At 54.0% G+C, this 18,256-nt stretch overlaps 1 protein-coding gene across 3 annotated transcripts in view; it reads left to right on the forward strand.

The window, feature by feature from the left end:
- Positions 1-18,256, forward strand: part of LRFN2 (leucine rich repeat and fibronectin type III domain containing 2) — a 176,647-nt gene that overhangs the window by 45,250 nt on the left and 113,141 nt on the right. The window lies entirely within an intron of this gene.

The following is an 18,256-nucleotide window of genomic DNA, read 5'->3' on the forward strand; positions in this document are numbered from 1 at the left end:
AAGAAATGACAGGATCTAATATTGAAGCTTGCACCACTTACCTCGTGCCCTCCTGCTAGCCTAGTCCTGGGTCTGACACAGAAGGGAGTCAGACAATGGGGGGCCGCAGTGGGGGCAGGGTTGTCAAGAGGAGACCTCTGCGTTTGAGATGGGTGTGGTTGGGGATGAGTGGGAGCTGTGATTGGGGGAGGAGAGGACTGGGGTTTGTGGTGAGTGGGGTGTGAGATTGGGAGGCGTGAGTAGTGGGAGAATATAGAGGCCTGGAGAGAAAGAGGGCTTTGGAGGTGAGGGCTTCTCTTCCTGAGTCAGGCTGTCTCTCCACCTAATTGGACCCATTGTGTCTATGGTCATTCATACCGGGGTGCAGGAATCCTGAGCCCGGGAGGGGGCGCTCTCTCCTCTGGGCAGAGCAGTCCCAGGGAAGGCCCTGGGTGGCTGGGGGCCATGGGGAACTCCAGTGGAGTGCAGGGCATGGGGCCTGGGAGTAAGGGAGCCTGTTCCCAGGGGCTTCCCGTCACTGCCACGAACACCAACCCCATTTCCTCCCCCTGCCCCAGGATGGTAGCGCCTCACTTCCTGCCCCTCCCCAGAGCATTGAATGCCCAGGCTCGAATAATTGTTTCTCCAGTTTCACTTTCTCAGAATAGCTAAGAAAGAACTGGAAAAGGCAGCCCCTCCCCTTGGCACCCAAGGCTCAGATAGAGAGGGTGTGTGGAGGGGGTTGGGGCACCTGGGGGTTTCTTCCATCCATAGCCTGAGCAGGGTGGTGCTAGAGCCCCAGGGAAGATGATAGAGCACAAGAGAAGGGGCTCCATGGGCCTGCATGCCCCTGTCAATCTCTGGGGGTCCTAGGGTCTCATATTTGTAGCTGGAGGGTGGAAGGAGTTGGGGTGGGTAGTGTGCCCCGGCCTCCCCCCCCCACGACTTCTGATGTCCATCCGTCTTCAACACTGAGGAAGCCTCCCTTGTTCCTAATTCTATGCCAAGGCTTCGAGGGCTGAACAACAGCATGGTGCTGGGTCTCTGCCCCCCAGTGGGGCTTGTGGTCAAGTGGAGAGGTGGACCACCCCCAGAGACAGGAACCATCCCCATCAGGTGTGGCTCAGGACCAGAGGAGAGGTCAAGACAGTGGGAATCTAGTGGGGACTGGAGTGGTCAGGGATGCTTGCTGGAAGAAGGGGCTCTCAGCTCTGATAGCAGCCCCCTTAGTTCCCATGGCACTTGCTCCTTGGGAATTAGGAATCGCCTTGTTCGATTTTCTATTCTTGAGGCTCTTTCAAACCACATTTGGTCGAGACAGGTGCCTAGAGCCTGTGGCTGTGCTCTGGCTCTGGCCCACGAGTGAGGGGATGTGTGCCCAGGAAAGGATTCTACCGGATGAATATTCATTCCACAGATATTCCTAAAGACCTTCTATGTGCCGGACACTGTTCTCTGTGTTCTCCATGTTCTGGTCACTGCCTTCACGGACCTTGATTATCTAGGGTGATGTGCCCCTGCTACATGCTTCAGATGATGCGAGAAGGTGCTCTAGCAAAAGCAGTATTTTAAGGTATTGAGCTCCCAGACCTTGGAAGCAATTAAACAGAGATTGGATCACCACATCAGATCTCACGGGTCTAAATTCCAGCTTGCTGTGTACTAGCTTCCGAATCTTTGACAGTTTTTTAAACGCTCTGTGTGTCAGATTCCTCCTCTGGCTAATAGGAATAGTAATAATACCTTGGCCTAGGGCTGAGGTGAGATTCACAGGCTCAGGGGCTCCACCCAGTCTGAGTCACTGGTCCCTTAGCCGCTCTCTGTCTGGTGGGGCTTCTCCTGGGATGCCTCCCTCGGCTTCTGGCTCCTCAGTGGGAGCTGCAGCCTGGACAGAGCCCCGCCAGGCCAACTCTCCTGTCCCCTGGGACTGGTCTTGAGTTTCCCAGCTATTACCTACGTCCCAGGGGTTCCCAGCCAAGAACAGGCCCTCCCCATCCTCCCCCTTCCTCCCTGTTTCCACTGCAGACCCAAGCCTGTCTCCTCACTCAGGGCCTGTCCTTTCATTTACATAACTCAGGGGAGCTGGGGAAAATTCCATCCACTCCTTAGTCCTCATTCTGTTTAGTTCTGAACACATAGAAGGTCACACACTGACCTTGGGGAACAGTTAGTCTGTATATGTAGTATGAGTCCTGGGTTTCTCTTCGCGGAAGGCAGTGACTTTGACTCTTCTCTCTGACTACAGGCTCCATGAAAGTGGAGATTATTTCTCCCCCCTCCAACTGGGCTCCCTGAGGGCAGGGCTGTGTCTCCCCCCTTAGACTGGGGCTCCCTGAGGGCAGGGCTGTGTCTTCCCCCTTAGACTGGGGCTCCCTGAGGGCAGGGCTGTGTCTCCCCCTCAGACTGGGGCTCCCTGAGGGCAGGGCTGTGTCTCCCCCTCAGACTGGGGCTCCCTGAGGGCAGGGCTGTGTCTCCCCCTCAGACTGGGGCTCCCTGAGGGCAGGGCTGTGTCTCCCCCTCAGACTGGGGCTCCCTGAGGGCAGGGCTGTGTCTCCCCTCAGACTGGGGCTCCCTGAGGGCAGGGCTGTGTCTCCCCTCAGACTGGGGCTCCCTGAGGCAGGGCTGTGTGTCCCCCTCAGACTGGGGCTCCCCGAGGGCAGGGCTGTGTCTCCCCTCACACTGGGGCTCCCTGAGGGCAGGACTGTGTCTCCCCCCTCAGACTGGGGCTCCCTGAGGGCAGGACTGTGTCTCCACTCTCAGACTGGGGCTCCCTGAGGGCAGGGCTGTGTCCCCCCTCAGACTGGGGCTCCCTGAGGGCAGGGCTGTGTCTTCCCCCTTAGACTGGGGCTCCCTGAGGGCAGGGCTGTGTCTCCCCCTCAGACTGGGGCTCCCTGAGGGCAGGGCTGTGTCTCCCCCTCAGACTGGGGCTCCCTGAGGGCAGGGCTGTGTCTCCCCCTCAGACTGGGGCTCACTGAGGGCAGGGCTGTGTCTCCCCGCTCAGACTGGGGCTCCCTGAGGGCAGGGCTGTGTCTCCCCCTCAGACTGGGGCTCCCTGAGGGCAGGACTGTGTCTCCCCCTCAGACTGGGGCTCCCTGAGGGCAGGGCTGTGTCTCCCCCTTCATACTGGGGCTCCCTGAGGGCAGGGCTGCTACTTCCCCCTCAGACTGGGGCTCCCTGAGGGCAGGGCTGTGTCTCTCCCTCAGACTGGGGCTCCCTGAGGGCAGGGCTGTGTCTCCCCCTTCATACTGGGGCTCCCTGAGGGCAGGGCTGCTACTTCCCCCTCAGACTGGGGCTCCCTGAGGGCAGGGCTGTGTCTCCCCCCTCAGACTGGGGTCCCTGAGGGCAGGGCTGTGTCTCCCCCTCAGACTGGGGCTCCCTGAGGGCAGGGCTGGGTCTCCCCCTTCATACTTGGGCTCCCTGAGGGCAGGGCTGCTACTTCCCCCTCAGACTGGGGCTCCCTGAGGGCATGGCTATGTCTCTGCCCTCAGACTGGGAGTTCTTCAAGGACCTGAGTCTGTAGACTTTTGCCCAGGCTTCTCCCCTCCTCCCGGTGAGCCTTCCCAGGTCTCCTGCCTACTTCGCCTCTCCTGGAAGAGAAGCCTCCCGTGACCGGTCACATGCAGCTGGCTCCTGACCTCAGACTCCCTTATTTCCATCTCCTCACCTGACTCCTCCATCCTGGGCCCACACAGTGTATTGCTAACATCCCTACTCGGCCAGACCCATCTGCTTCCACATCGCTGAGCCAGCTGCAAAACCAGGTCACCCTCCTTCTCCTTGTCTTTCTTGTCCTCTTTCCCTAATCGAATTATTTTTCCTCTGCATTGTGCACGAAGCTTCGACAGACGTGGGTTTTCTGCCCTCGCTGGGAACACTGAGTCCAGCGATGACAGGGCATAATAAGAGTCCCGCTGCCGAATCAGCACCCTCCCCTCCTCACCACCTCCTGCTGGCCTGCGCCTCTCGCCGTGCGGGCTGCGGGGCTGGGCCCTCGGGAGCAGTGCTCAGAGTGGGTCTGTAGGAGAGAGGAGGGCGCCACGCTCACACTTCTGACACCGGCTAAGGGGGTGAGCGGATGGGAGAGGACAGGTCCAGGTGATTAATGGAGCCATGCACGTCAGAGCCCATGTCTGATGGGCCACGGTGGGAAGTTTCCTGACCTTAGGAGGTTCCTGTCCATTCTGGGGCTCCAGGGTAGTGGTGGGGACGGCCTGGTCCCTGCTCCTCTCTCCTCTTGGGAACTTCAGGTCCAGGTCGCAGCCTGGCTTTCAGGCTGCCCTCAGCTGGTCCTGAGCAGTCAGGACACAGCTGCCCGCCTGTTACTCCGGGTGGACAATCACAATAGTCATGACAATGATAATGATGCTGATCCCGCAGCCTGGTTGTAAATGCTCCGAAGACTTCCCAAAGGGCATTCCCTCCCATCATCACATTGACAGGCAGGCAGGGTGGCCGAGACTCAGAGACATCGAGAGGTTTGTTTATGACTGCAGAGCAAGGCAGTAACACCGAGGCCTCCCTTCCTCCGGCCCCCTCCTGCTTTCTGGGGAGACTCTGAGCCCCAAGGCCTGACCCGTAGCTCCCCGAGGGACTAGAGTGGTAACTAGAAACCTGGGTTTTGGAGTCAGACAGACCTTGGTCCAAACCCCAGTCTGGCTGTGCTCTGTCGTGGGCCTTGGGCAAGTTGCTTCATTGCTCGGAGCCCAGGCTCCTCATCTGGGAAATGGGACTATGGTATCTCTAACCCAGGGATTTTAGAAGATGTGTGCAGGACACCTGACTTTTGGTCAGTACTCAGTGGGTATCATCTGTCTTGTTCTTGCCTAAGAGTAGAATTGCCCCTTCCTTTTTCTCCTCCTCAGACTGATCCAGTAAGGTGGCCCCTAGCCTGTGCCCAAGGGCCCTAAGGGGAGTCACCACAGAGGGGGGTCCAGACAACAGTAATTCCCAATGTGTATTATTAGGCTCTTACTCAGCCCAGGCACTTTCCTAAGCTCTTTACGTATACCCTTGCAGTAAATTCTCATAAAATCTTTAGGAAGTATCTTGTAATTATGAAGCTTGCTTTCCAGGAAGGGAAACTGAGGCACAGGGAAGTTACACGGTTGGCTTCAGAGCCTGCCCATCTCACCATGACTTACCCAGGGTCCATAGGAACAAGGTGACAGAGCTAACACTGGGCCTCAGGTCTCCCAGCGCCTTCAAAGTTTCGGGAAGTAGTCTGAGCACAGGTTCTGCAGTTCAGACTCCCTGGCCATTTACCAGCTGTGTCACCACGGGCAAGCTCCTTAGTCCCTCTGTGCCTCCATTTTCTCATCTGGAAAATGGGGATAATAGTTGTAAGAATACTTCTGACATGAGGATTCAATGAGCTAGTCCATATGAAGAACATAAGGCAGCTCCTGACAAATTCTAAGTGCCTGGTGAATGTGGGTGTCCATCGTATTCTTGGAGTAATCTTAGTATAATTATGCCCTGCAGTTCCTGCATCTCCCTTGCCTTCTCTCTCCCTTCCTCTTTCCTTCCTAGTCCAGGCCATGCTGAGGGCCGCACCCCAGCTTCCAATAACCCCGTTCCTCCTTATGATTCAGCAACCCACTTTTTGTGCAGGTGCAGTAAGTTTGTTCACCAAGTCTGCTCTGTCAGGATAGCAGGTCCCTGCATCTAGGGGCCGCATCTGCCCTTGACTTTTTGTCCAAAGAAGGGATGTTCTGTGATCTGCTCCTGGGCGTTTGGTGTGGGCTGGCTGACCTGCCAGAAGCCAGGAAGTTGTGCCTGGCTTTGGTGGGGGTGAGGGTTGGGAGCCAAAAGGGTGAGTGACAGAAAAATTATTTGAGGATCCTTTAAGAAAAAGGAAATCTGATCCCCCTCCTTCTGTGTGTGTGTGTGTGTGTGTGTGTGTGTGTGTGTGTGTTTCAAGCAAGAGAGCAGTAAAGTAGAAAACATCCCACTCATATACTTTTTAGAGCAGGGAACAGATAAAAAAAATTCAGTTGGTACAACAAGTAATAGAAAATGTATTTTGGTTCTGGATTTTGTATTTTGTCCAGTTAAAGGAACGAGAAAGAAAGGACAAGGCGATGGAGAAAAGGCAAGAAAGAGAAGGAGGGGAGGGTTGGGAGGGGTGGAGAGAAGGAGACAGAACAAAACTAAACAGAGACTCACGGGATAAGCCTAGCGAATGGTCTCTAGGACATCTCCAGAAGCCCCAGGACCGTCCTCAGCCAGAGGAGGTTTAGGACTCTGGCCCTGAAGACCTTTAAACCTTCTGTTGCCTTTTTACAACTGCAGGCATCTTGTGGTCCCTGACCTGCAGGCCAGGTGAAGTAAGCCAAGGTCTAGATGAAGCCTACAGATGGGTGGCCTTCATCACTGTCTTGCTGTTACTATTCCTGTGTTGTGCTCAACACCCACCTGCCTGGGGCTCAAGGTACAGAATTGACAGGGTTCCGCCCTTAATGAGCTTCCAGCCCAGTTGGAGAGGCAGACATGTAAATAACGATTATAATAAAAGTCAGGCTGCTACAATTACTATAATAAAAGTTCAGATGAAGTGCACGGAGGAGGGATTAATTAATTCTGACTGGGAAATCCGAAACTGCTTTGTAGGGAATAATGAGGCATCTTGGAGGAGGTACAGGGTTTCCGTAGGCAGAGCGGGTGGACACAGTGGGGGTAGGATAGGTTTTGCATCAGACAACTTGGATTTCATCTCTGTGCCACTTCCCAGCTGTGTGCCTTTGGGCAGGTGACTTACCCTCTCTCCGTCTTTTCTTCATCTATGAAATGAGAAGACCCGTCCCTCTCTCGTAGGGTTATTACATTAAACCCTAAAGCCTGTGTTGCTGGCATGTAAGATATAAACTGCAAACAGATGTAAAGAGAGCATTGGAAGACCATGGCTTCCATAAGGGGACTCTGACCACAGGATCCATTGCCATAATGTCAGAATACAAGCCTGACGGCTCCCCGGAGCTGAAGGCTTGGCAGCAAAGCTGAGGGCCAGGTTTCCTGGGCCTCAAGTGGACAGGAGCCTCTGAGACCATCTGAACAGAGTGAGGATCCTCTCTGGTCCTTGGAAAAACCAACACTGGCCCTTCGGTGGTAGGCGGGGATCTTAATGTACCCGTGGCTACTTGGATGTTTTGGGAGGTGTGGGTCAGCTTCCTTCCTGCAGCATCTGGGCACAAACTAGATGTCAGTCTTATTAGGGTGAATGTGCTTTCCCCGGCAGTGGCCCTGTCCATCCCTCCCAGCCACTTGGGAGTGAATACAAGGCCGTCTTATTCCATTCTTGAGTGAACGTGGTGAGCTACCGGGAACTGGGGATCCCTTCTAGCTATCTCTGGGATCTGGGGACCCCGCATAGGACTAGACCACCCCCTGCCTAAAACTGTCCCACAGTGGGGAAAGAATTTCAGGCAGAGGGGAAGGCACCTCCCAAATGCCTGGTGCACACTAATGCTTGAGCAACTCCATGGATGCACCCTGGGCAGCTGTCCACTGGCCTGGGTTCCCGAGGGGAGCTTCAGGGGATGCGATTAGAAAGGTAGGTGGGGCCAGAATAAGAACAGGATCATCTCGGGTGTATAAGCACTGGATCCGTGTCAGGAGCCTTGGGGGTGCTATTCAGAGAGATAGGCTCCTGCCCGCAGGGTGTTCACAGATCCGGGATTGGTGACTTTGCTTTAGGCCCTGGGGCCTGGGGGGGTCTGGAGCAGGACGTGGCCCTGATGGGTGTGTGTGAGGCATCAGTGCGGGGTGCGGGGGGAGGTGGTGGCCAGGACCTGCTCCAGAGGAAGCCTGTAATAGGTGATGGCCCCGACAGGACAAGAGGAGCACAGGAGTGAGGCTAAGGCAGTGGGGCTGAAAGGGGAGGAGGGATTACAGAACTACTGCACAGGTAGAACCAGAAGGACCAGAAACGCAAGGGAAACAGCTTTCTGAACAAAAAAACACAGATAAGACCACTGTGAGTGCTCCTCGGAGAGGAGGCAGGAGGGAGGAGCCAAACACAGCTCCGAGGGCTCCGAGGACTGCAGTTCTCCCTCGTGGCTGGAGGAAGGATTTGCTGGGACAGACACTCGGAAAACTCTTGGGAGAATTGACTGCAGCAGTCTATCTGCCTCCTCCGTGTCCTGGGAGCTTCCACCTTGATGTACCTGCAGCAGAAAGGTGCCCAAAGGGTGTGTCCTCGGATGCTCACTGGCAGCACCCAGTATTTACAATATGGCCCCAAGGGGACGCTCCCCAAACGCTGGCCAGCAGCGGGGAGGAAAGAGGACTCGAGGGGCACCACACAGCAAAGCAGGGGCAGCCCGAAGTTACATCGCACCCTGTGCGGGAATCTCACCAATGTAACCTCCTGACATAGGGAAAAAGCCAGGCAAGGAAAGAATAGAGACTGCGGGATTCCACTTATGTAAATTACAAAAACAGATGCGGGATCAGTGGTGATGGAGGGCCAAGTCGCAGTGACCCCTGTGGGAGGGGCTGGGCAGGGACAGGAGGGGCTTCTGGGGGGCGGGGTTTGTTCTGTTTCTTGATCTGAGTGCTGGTTCCCCGTGTGTTTATTTTGGACAAATTCTTTGAGCTTGTAATAGGTGGATTTTCCTCTATGTGTCTTGCATTTCAACAAACAACTTTTTAAAAAAAATTATTTATTTATTTGAGAGAGAGAGAGAGAGAGAGTGAGCCTGAGGGAGAGGGAGAGAGAATCTAAAGCAGACTCCCAGCTGAGCACAGAGCCCAACACGGCTTGATCCCACGACCCTGAGATCATGACCTGAGCCGAAACCAAGAGTTGGACCCTTAACAGACTGAGCCACCCAGGTGCCCCTTAACAAACAACTTTTAAGGAACATTTCCCTTCTTTGTGTGCTCCCCCCACCCCCGCCCCCCGAGAAAGGAGTGAGGTTTGGAGCAATCTGACAAACAGTGATGACAGTAACCCAGGCCGGGAAGGTGAAGGTAGCAGCAGGGGAGTAAGCAGAAGGGAATTTGGTGTGGGTTTGCTTGGGTTCGGGGTGCTGTGGGCAGTCAGGAGCAGATGTGAACGGGGTGCCGGAGTGTGCACGGGGGTCAGCCAGGCGAGCAGATGGCGGGGCTGTCAGTCTGGCTGGTGTGGGGAAGTAGCCCTGGGTCACCGGGCCAAGTACAGACAGTAAGGAGAACAGCAGGCAGAGGGTGGAGTCCTGGGGAGCCCCAGGGTTCTGGGGTGAGCGGCGGGTCGGGGGGTGGTCAGAAGGAGAGGATAAAACCTCAGAGGAGGAGGTTTCATGGAGAACGTGGCCAGGGTCCCATGTTTTGGAGAGGCTGAGCATCCTTGCTGTGACTGTCCCCATCACACCACTGTCCTGGTTTCTTCCATCCTCATTGCCTTCTTCCAGAACTTTGCTCTCATACCGAGCTACCGTCCAGTGACCCTCCCTGTTCCAAACCTCACTGCCCACCCCCACCCCCACGTTAAGCCAGGGCCCTTTGTCATTTCTGGAACTGCTCCCCAGCCAGGTCTCCCCTGTCCTCTTCCTGCCCAATTGATTGTTCCACTCCCAATGTAGAAGTTCACATCCATCCCTGTTAGACTCCGCCTGTCTGTGTAAGCCCCAGGGGCAGGTGGAGAAAGGGGAGGCTGCCCTGCAAAGGCCTGTGTGTTTATGTGCAGGTAGCCCCGAGTCCAGGGTCCGGATGGAGCAGGCAGCTGGCACCCCAAACAGAGAGACCATCTCTGCTTCAGTTCCTTCTGTACCGACTACCCTGGGCTGGCCAGCTCCTCATGTTAAAACATGAGTGTCACCTGTCACATTCACCCATAGGGACCACACAGAAATTCTAACCAGGAAAATAAGGGAAGATTTGCAAGCAAATGAAAATCTGTGCTTCTATTTGGCTATCTGTGATATGAAATTAGGGAGTTCAAAACAATAAGAATCCTTCAAATTCAAGTAATAATAAGAGCTACCCTTTATTATAACGTAACTGTGTGCCAGGCACTGGGCCGAGCATGCACTCGGGTGGTATGCTACCCTGTGGGCTGCATGCCACTATTACTCCCACTTTATGGCTGGGGAAATTGAGGCACAGAGAGGTTCACTACCTTGCCCACGGTCACTAAGCTAGTAAGTGGCAGAGCTGGGATTTGAGCCCAGAGAGCTCAAACTCTCCGCCACCTTTCATGGTGTCATTACTGAGGTGAACGCGGGGAGCCGTGGCAGAAACTATACATAACCTAAATCCATAGACGATCCTCAGGCACTTCATTTGGGGTTTAAAATGCACAGCTTGATGGTTTGGCAGCAGATTTATTTCCTTTCTATATTCCATTTGGTTTAAGCAAATATTAAAATGAGTTACACTTCCCTTAAGCCCACATTGACCAACGGCGGGGAAAAAATGTGGAGAGCGTGGAAGGCAGCTGGGCCCACAAATTTAGGCGGGCAATAAATATCACATTTTATTTTATTTCCACTGCCATAAGTCTGACCCTGAGCCCCCACCTCACACTGATGTGGTGGGAATTTCTGTTTCTGTATGATTGGGACTTTCCATTCCTATTCTGCTCCGAGTTATGCAAAGGTCCTGGGGTCCTTTGAAGTGCCAGCTGACTTTGCACCTCTTTTCGGTGCCTTCAGAGCTGCTCTGCTCTGCCTTCCTCCCTTCAGGACACTGCAAATAATTTCATCACTAAGTCCCCACTTTTTTTTTTTTTCCTAAAAAAGGCAATGACCCCGGCATCTTTTTTTCTTTTTTTCATCCTGAGAACATCCCTGAGGCCTGGAAAAAAGACAAAGGGGAGAGGGGGAATCAAGACAAATTAGTACGCGTATGCCCACGGGGAGCTCCTGCTTACTGGAGGAGCCGTCCATGCACTGCCTTCCCCAGACACTCAAATGAACTGAGCCTAGAATATGTCCTGGGGGTGGTGGGAATGGGGGTAGGGGTGCAACTTGTTGGGGTGACTCCTCTAGGAGGCTTCCTGGAGAGTCCACAGTCAAGAATTCCTGGAGAGAGGATCAGATAGCCCAGAAGACTCTGCCTGTCTCTTGCAAGACTCTGCCTTCCTTGGGGGAAGGAAGACGTATTAGCCTGAGCCCAGGGCCCTCAGCATCCGGAGTGAGCTGTGCCTCCTGACTTTGAGGGGGTTCCACCTGGCTCCCCAGTATAGCAGCAGCAGGACAGACTGGAGGCATCTCTTGGCGTACAGACGAGTTCCCAGACAAAGTAAAGAAGGCAGAAACACGGGCTCCCAGGATCTGAGCGCTAGAGGACTTTAGAGTCAGCTAGTCCAGCTTCCTCCTCATGTCCGTCCTGAAGGGCTGGGAAAGGGGCGCCTTCCTGTCAGGTGGCTTGGCTGGACGTGCGTGACTACAGGGCATCTAGAGTGCCTGAGTCCAGGCCTTCCCGCCTGACTCACCTGCTCTGCCTAGCACAGCTGCACGGCTCCACCTCGGGAAGATGGGGCTGGAACCGGGACCGAGAATCTTCGTCACGTTAGGGTTCGGGGTTTGGCAATAGGAAATAAAAGGTTTCCTTTAAGCTACCTCTTAAAGAAATAAGCTAGGATACGATGTAGGGGTTACTTGAGATCTGGCACCAGAGCAACCTGGATTTACGTCCCAGCTTGTGCCCTAACCAGTTGTGTGACCTTGGGCTGGGCAGGTACCTCTCTGAGACTCGATTTTCTCCTCTATGGATGGGAGTAGCAGTCACTTCATAGGATCATGAGCTCAAGTGTTTAAAGCACTTATAGTTAGTAACCGCAAATGGTAGCTAGTATAGTTATGATGATCATTCTGCCTGGTGGCAGGGGGTTCCTCGATCTCCAAACTACAAACTGGACTTGGCCCCAAATCTAGACTCTAACTACGTAGTTTCAAATGCCTTAAGGTGTTTTCGTTTTAATTATTTTAAAAATAGCATCATTAAGCAATCATTAATGGGTAGAATAATTTATATCATAAGATTTTCAATCTCTTCTCAAGTACAATATGGTACCTTTCTCTTTAACCATTTATATATTCAGTGCATCTTCAGCCAGGTGTATATTCCTTCTCTTTCTAAAGGATCTGGAATCTAGCTTCCTATTCTTATTTCAGATTGGCACATCATCCATCATCTGTAGTGGCTCAGACCTTTTCCTTCCGTAACTGGAGGCTTGGGTGCTGGAAAGTGTCCAGCTTTGTGGTTAGAAAGATCTGATTTCAAATTCTGACTCTGCTATTTGCCTGCTGTGTGGCTTTAGATAAATCTGTTAACCTCTCTGAGCCTTTCTCTCTCCCTGTGTATAATAGTCTATTACCTCATAGATGAGGCGGCCAATCAAATAAGATGAAATCTGCAGATCTCTGGTTTAGAATAAACACCAATGGAGGCTAGTGTCTTTCTTTTCATTTTTCTCCCGTCTTCATAATTTTGGCTGTTCTGGAATATTGTGTTGTTGGACAAGGGACTGGAAAAGAAGCCTTATCCTGACTGCAGTTCCAGACCCTTCCTTCAGGCAGCTTCTGGAGAACTGCTCTCCAGTGCAGAAAAGGCCAACTTTCATTTTACCTTTAAGGGCGAGTGAAATACCCATCTTCTGAAGGAAGTGCCCCAGACTGGGTGTAGCTAGGCCCACATCGAGAGGTAGTTCCCTTAGCCAGCTCTGGTGTTACAGCCTTGTCTCACCGAGCTCCTGCTGATAGCTCCACGTCTGGGCCCTCAGTGGAACCTTTTAATACAAAATGTTGGATGAAAGTTTGAGGTTTTTCTCTTGATAGAGATATATGGCCTTCATCAAAATTCGGCTCACCTTCCCTTCCTGCAGCCCTTCCTTGCCAGCAACACATAACTCAATGCTGATGTTGACAGAACAGGGATCTGGACTATGTTCTTGCCTTTGGTTACTGCTTTGGGATGAGATTATTCCTATGGGAGAGGAATCCCAAATCTTTAATGGTGGGCTATAAGGCAGTGAGGATGATGGATAGGGAAGGTATGGGGCTCAGCCCCTTAAAGGTTATCCAGCCTAGGCCTCGACTGATCCTGTCTAAAGATGGACCTGGTGCCGGACAGACCTGGGTTTGAACCTGGCCGTACCCTCTCCTGGGCATGTGATGTTGTGAACGCTGTTTCATGTCCTGCGTGTCAGTCTTCCAAACCCCTAGTGCAGAATGCCCGTCCCATTCTTGTCCCCATCTGTCACATCTTGTAGATTTCACCTGTAAAGCGTGGCCTAAGAGTGGTTCCTGAAGCTTGGGGTTGAGGACACAGTGGGTGTGCAGTGAGGACAGGAGTGGCAGGGCCTTGAGTGGGTAGGGGGTCTTCTGGTCCAGTCACTCGACACATCCTCAGAGTGCTGGCTGCTCTGGGGGCTGCTGATGCCACGAGAAGAGCTGACCTTGTCTTGACCTCACAGTGGACAGCGGAGGTCAGAACAGAGAAAAGTAAATGCTGTGGTGGGGGGACCCTGGGAGCTCAGGAGCAAGGGGGAGAGCCCCAACCAGTGTGAAGAACAGGTGTGCTAAAGACATGTTGGCTATGAGATCCACTCAAGATGTCTTCCTGGGAGGGTGGGCCGGAGAAGGCTGTCGTATTGGGTCTTTGCTAAGGGTTGTCTTGTGGCCCCTTTGTTTTCTGGCCACTTTGAGTGCTATAAAAGGGTTTTAGTTTGGCTTCCATGCCTTGGAATGACCTTTTCTGCTCTCTGGGAAAAGGCCTTACTGTGGTTTTGAGACTGACTCTGGACCGCGCTGCCTGGGTTCAAGCCCCCGTTCTGCCACTTCGCACCCGTGCGCTAGATAAGCTCCCTGAAGGAGGCCTGCTGCGCTCCTCTGTACCACCCTCCCTGCAGAGGCTGTCCCACACACAGCGCTCAGAACAGCGCCCCCTGCAGTGATGGAAACAGTGCTCTTGTTAAAGCAGGAACATCCCGAGGACTGGGGACCTTTGATCTCGCCCTCTTCCCAGCAGGGATCCTGTGCCTGCAGGCTGTGTCCTTGTGGGTTAAAGATGGTGACTTTTAGCTGGTCCCTGGAGGGGTAAATTTCAACACACAGAGATGGAGAGGGGACAGATGGCAGGCAGGGCGGGTGGAGACTGTGTCAGGGGCGGTCTTGGGGGCAAAGTTCCAGGGCCAGAGACAGGCAAGATTGTAGGAGGTAACAGCGAGAGCGCCTGTGTGGAGGTCTGGCCATGTAGGAAGTCTTGGGAGAGCAGGTGGGCTTCCTGGAGGAGGTGACATGGGTCCACTGGCGTGAGGGAAAAGCGAGAGCAAGGTGTGGCACCAAAAGAGCCGAGGGGCAAAGGGTGGGGACAGAGTGTGTATAAATCTCAGTTCCCTCTGCTCAAGTTCTGCAGACGCATTTTTCTGTCAGTTTTATATTAACATTTACATAACAAGTAGATTGAGAGATTGCGTTATTTACATATATATGGAGGCCGGCTGGAACTGGGGATCCTCGTGCCTGTACATGACGTTTTATGGATTAATAAATTAGACACTTACAGATCAGGCACAAATCAAATGCATCCATTTTAGACACCCATCAGGTGCAAATGAATGTAAATTGGCAGCCTCATTTGCATATGGAACGCACACCATTCAGTCATCATTTGTCATAGGCACCCTTGAGAGGCTGTAATTTGCCTTGTGGAGCCAGCCTGCAGCAGGGCCACCCCTGTGCTCTGGGTGCTTTCTGAGACTGGAGAGAGGTGGTCTGTCTTCAGCTCCCCCTCCCCAGTCACCAGTGTGGTCCCAGAGGAGGGCCCTGGAGCAGAATCAGAGTCCGGGTGGCCCGAATTAGAAGAAATCTTGAAGTCCATCTATACCAGTCCTGTATTTTACACATGATGAACTGAGGGCCAGAGAGGGGAAGTGACTTGCCTAAGGTCACACAGCAATGTGGGCGCCATGTCAGGACTAGAACCTAGTTCTCCTGACCCCAAGGGCAGTGCTTTATCTGTGATGCCATTATGATTCTTCCTAACAGGACAGAGAGGAACAGAGCCTGCAGCTTCTAGAACTATCGGTTCCTGATTCCATTTTCTGGAGGAGCACTCAGCAGTGGGGGGGTTCGGGGTAAGGTTGAGCCACTGCTTTCAGGATGTACTTGTTCACAAGTCTCTGCCGAGGCCTAATTTCAGGGTGCCTGGAAGCCCCTTGGCCCTGACAGTATCTCCCCCACCATGCTCTGACTCCCCAAACTCTTTCACTGACAGAGAGGGTGTTTCATTAGATAAGAAAAGATGGTTTAAAGAGTGGGAAGGACCAGCCTCCCACTATCTAACCTGCTCTGTGACCTGGGGCCAGGCAACTCACCTTTCCATGCTCTCTGTAGAGACAGAAAGTACTAGAACTGATTCAAGGGATTTGCATTCCTGCCCTGTTGTGGGAGGGGCTTGGCCCAGTCATGAGATTGTCTGTGGCCTTGGGGGTCTTACTTAATTTAATGTCTCCGGCATGCGCACAGTAGGTGCTTCGTGGACCGAACTATTATTTAGTGTCTCTGTTAAAAGGGAATCTTGTTATGCTGACTCCTGAGGGCTCTTGGTAGTAAAGCACCCAAAGATGCTTCAGTATCTTACATAAAGCAGTAAAAACAGGGAGGGTGGGGGGAGGGTGGTTCAATGACTCAGTGTGATGATCCTTCCCCACCTGGAGCAGCAGGGCCGAGGCCCAGGGTTAGGGTGCTGCCTGAGCATTTGCACAACCCACTCTTGGTGAGTTCAGTGGGCGATGCATCAAGGGGCTGTCTGAAGGGGCAGAACTAGAGGTCAGAGTTCTCAGTGACCCTTCAGAAGGAGGATAAGGAAGGGTTCACTGAGCATTTATTGAGTACCTGCTGTGTACTCGGCTACAGTCACAGGTGTTATCACATTTGTTCACCCTGGCCTTCAAAAGGCCCCTCGAGACTCTGAAGTGGTCGAAGGTGTGTAAAAAGTTTATACCTTCGGAGACTCACTGGGTCCTCGTGCCCTTTGATAGGCTGGGTTTCCCTGATGTCGCTCAGAGGGCAGCCCAGGCCTGTGCCTGCTCGCCCCTGGCACGTGCCATTTCCAGACCATCCTGCACACATTCAGTGGGGCCCCACACCCCACACCTGACACTTCCAGCCCGTTGCACAAAGCTGAGAGAAGCAGATACTGAGGCAGGACTCAGGGAAAGCATCGTAGGCTCTCATCCCCGATTCTGTTCCCTTTAAACCCTGTGGGTTCCCACGTAGATGCTGCTGCCTTGCTAAGCCAGTGGTTTCCAAACTAGTGCTCCTAAGATTCCTGGGCCGTCCCCCACAAGAGCTCTGAAGTGGTGAAGGTGGGGGTGGGGGGGGTGGGGCGGGGGTGGGAATTCTGATGCAGGTAGACGGGGACCTTCACACAGTCCCCTTGCCGGCCCGCTTGCTCGCCTTCCACCCCAGCTCCCAGCAGTGAGATGGGTCACCTGCAGCTTCAGCTGGAGGGGACGGCAGGTGGGGAGGGCAGTTGTCTTCTTAGGGAGACATGCAGCCCGGACCCTTCCTGTGTCACCTCCGCTCCGCATGGGGGCGCACGCTCACACAGCTCTGCTCTGGCCTCCGGGCAAGCCCATGCTTCAGGTGGTGGGCTGGGGCCGGGGCCCTTGGCCTTCTCTTCCAGAACAATTGGCCGAATTCAGCCTTCTGGCTCTGTCTGCTCCCTCTCCGAGCACCAGAGTCCCTTGGTCGTTGCCCACATGGCCCCATGACTCACCTTCCTGGGCCCCCTCTAGGCCCAGTCTGACTTGTACCCTTCTCTCAGACTGGGCAGCTGGCCCTCGGTCAGCATTTAGTTTTTCTGTGTTTCTTTCTGTACCAGTGGGCTTGCCTGAGCTTCCTCCCCAACAGGCTCTCCAGCATGCATTGTGGCTGGCGACCGCCGCCCCGCCTTCCCCCGCCACGGCTCCCTCTGCTAGGGCACACCAGAACCATCTCCTCTGGAGGCTCCTTGATTTTCCTGCACCTCCATTGACTGAGCAGCACCCCATAAAGATTCCTTCCTTTCCTTCCGGTCTTGGGGTGTGGCCTTCATCCCCAAGATACTCAAGATACTCCTCAGCCAGCCCATTTCACAGATGAAAAGCCTAGGCTTAAGGGAGAAAGGAACACACCCTTTGTCTCCCAGTGGGGCCCTGTCTGGAAAGCCGTGGAGCTTTACTAGAGGTCCTCCCGTGAGCTGTGTCCCAGCTTCCCCCAGCCCAGGGCCCCTGGCCCTCTCCATCAGTGTCTTTATTCTGTTCCATCTCTGATGTAAAGGATTGAGAGGAGGCGGGTCAAAGTGAAAGGGCCCTTGAATCAGCACACAGCTCAATCTTCCTGTCTGGACACCTCTCTATATTCCACCCCCTCTGCCATGACACCCCAGCCTCCAAGTCCCTCAAGGGCAGAGCCCCAGAGCATCTTGTTGCTGTTTTGTGAATCTCGAATGATAATTATATGTATAAAATTCGACTGCTTAAACCGTTCAGGATTAATCGGCACCAACACACAGAAATGCGCCTTGCCTGTAATTAGCGATTCCCTGGCAAATGCATTTTGCAAAATAGCACTTGATTTTAATAACAGGCTGTTAGTATTAGAACACTGTGCCCATTTTATTTCAAATTGTCAAAGCAGCCCCCTCTCTCTGGCCGCCCCTGGTGCCTTGGGCTCTGAGATCCTGGTTGGGGGCCTGGCGCCCTCTGGGAAGGGCATCTTGGTGGTGTCCTGGGTCCTGGCCCATCTAAGCTCCAACCCGAGTAGGGGCGCACCAGGCCCAGCTGTTGCAGGTTGGAGTGAGAGTCTCAAGTCTCGTCTGGGGGATTCTTCCCCTTCCCCTCTCCTCCATGAGCACTTGCACTTCCGTCCCCACCTCTTCTCTCTCTCTCCTCTCCTGCTGGCTCCAAGGTCCCCTCTGATCAAGTTCTGTCTCTCTTCAGGGACCTTCCATGTCTTCGAAGGCCTCGGTGTGGGTCCCCTACTTGCCTCCCTCCTCTCCTCACTGCCTCTCTAATTGCTTTTCCCTTCTCGTCTCTGTTTGCTTCCATGCATGTGACAGGCCCCCCCTGCCTTGGCCAGAACTGGGGAGGATGCTCCTCTAGCCCCTGGTGGCTGAGCGCTGCACACTGAGGATGCTCCGTGCTTGGAGGGAGTGGGGTCTCAGGCTGGCAGCCCCCCTACCCACACACACGGCCAAGCACCCGCCATGAAGACCTGGTCGGGCAGGCCAGGGTTGGGCAATGGGGGCAGACTCAGCTGTGGCTGCTGCCTGCCCCTCCCCCTCCTGCTACCACCCTGCCCCAGCCTCC

The sequence above is a fragment of the Halichoerus grypus genome, chromosome 9 (genome assembly GCF_964656455.1).
Source record: "Halichoerus grypus chromosome 9, mHalGry1.hap1.1, whole genome shotgun sequence".
Classification (NCBI taxonomy): domain Eukaryota; kingdom Metazoa; phylum Chordata; class Mammalia; order Carnivora; family Phocidae; genus Halichoerus; species Halichoerus grypus.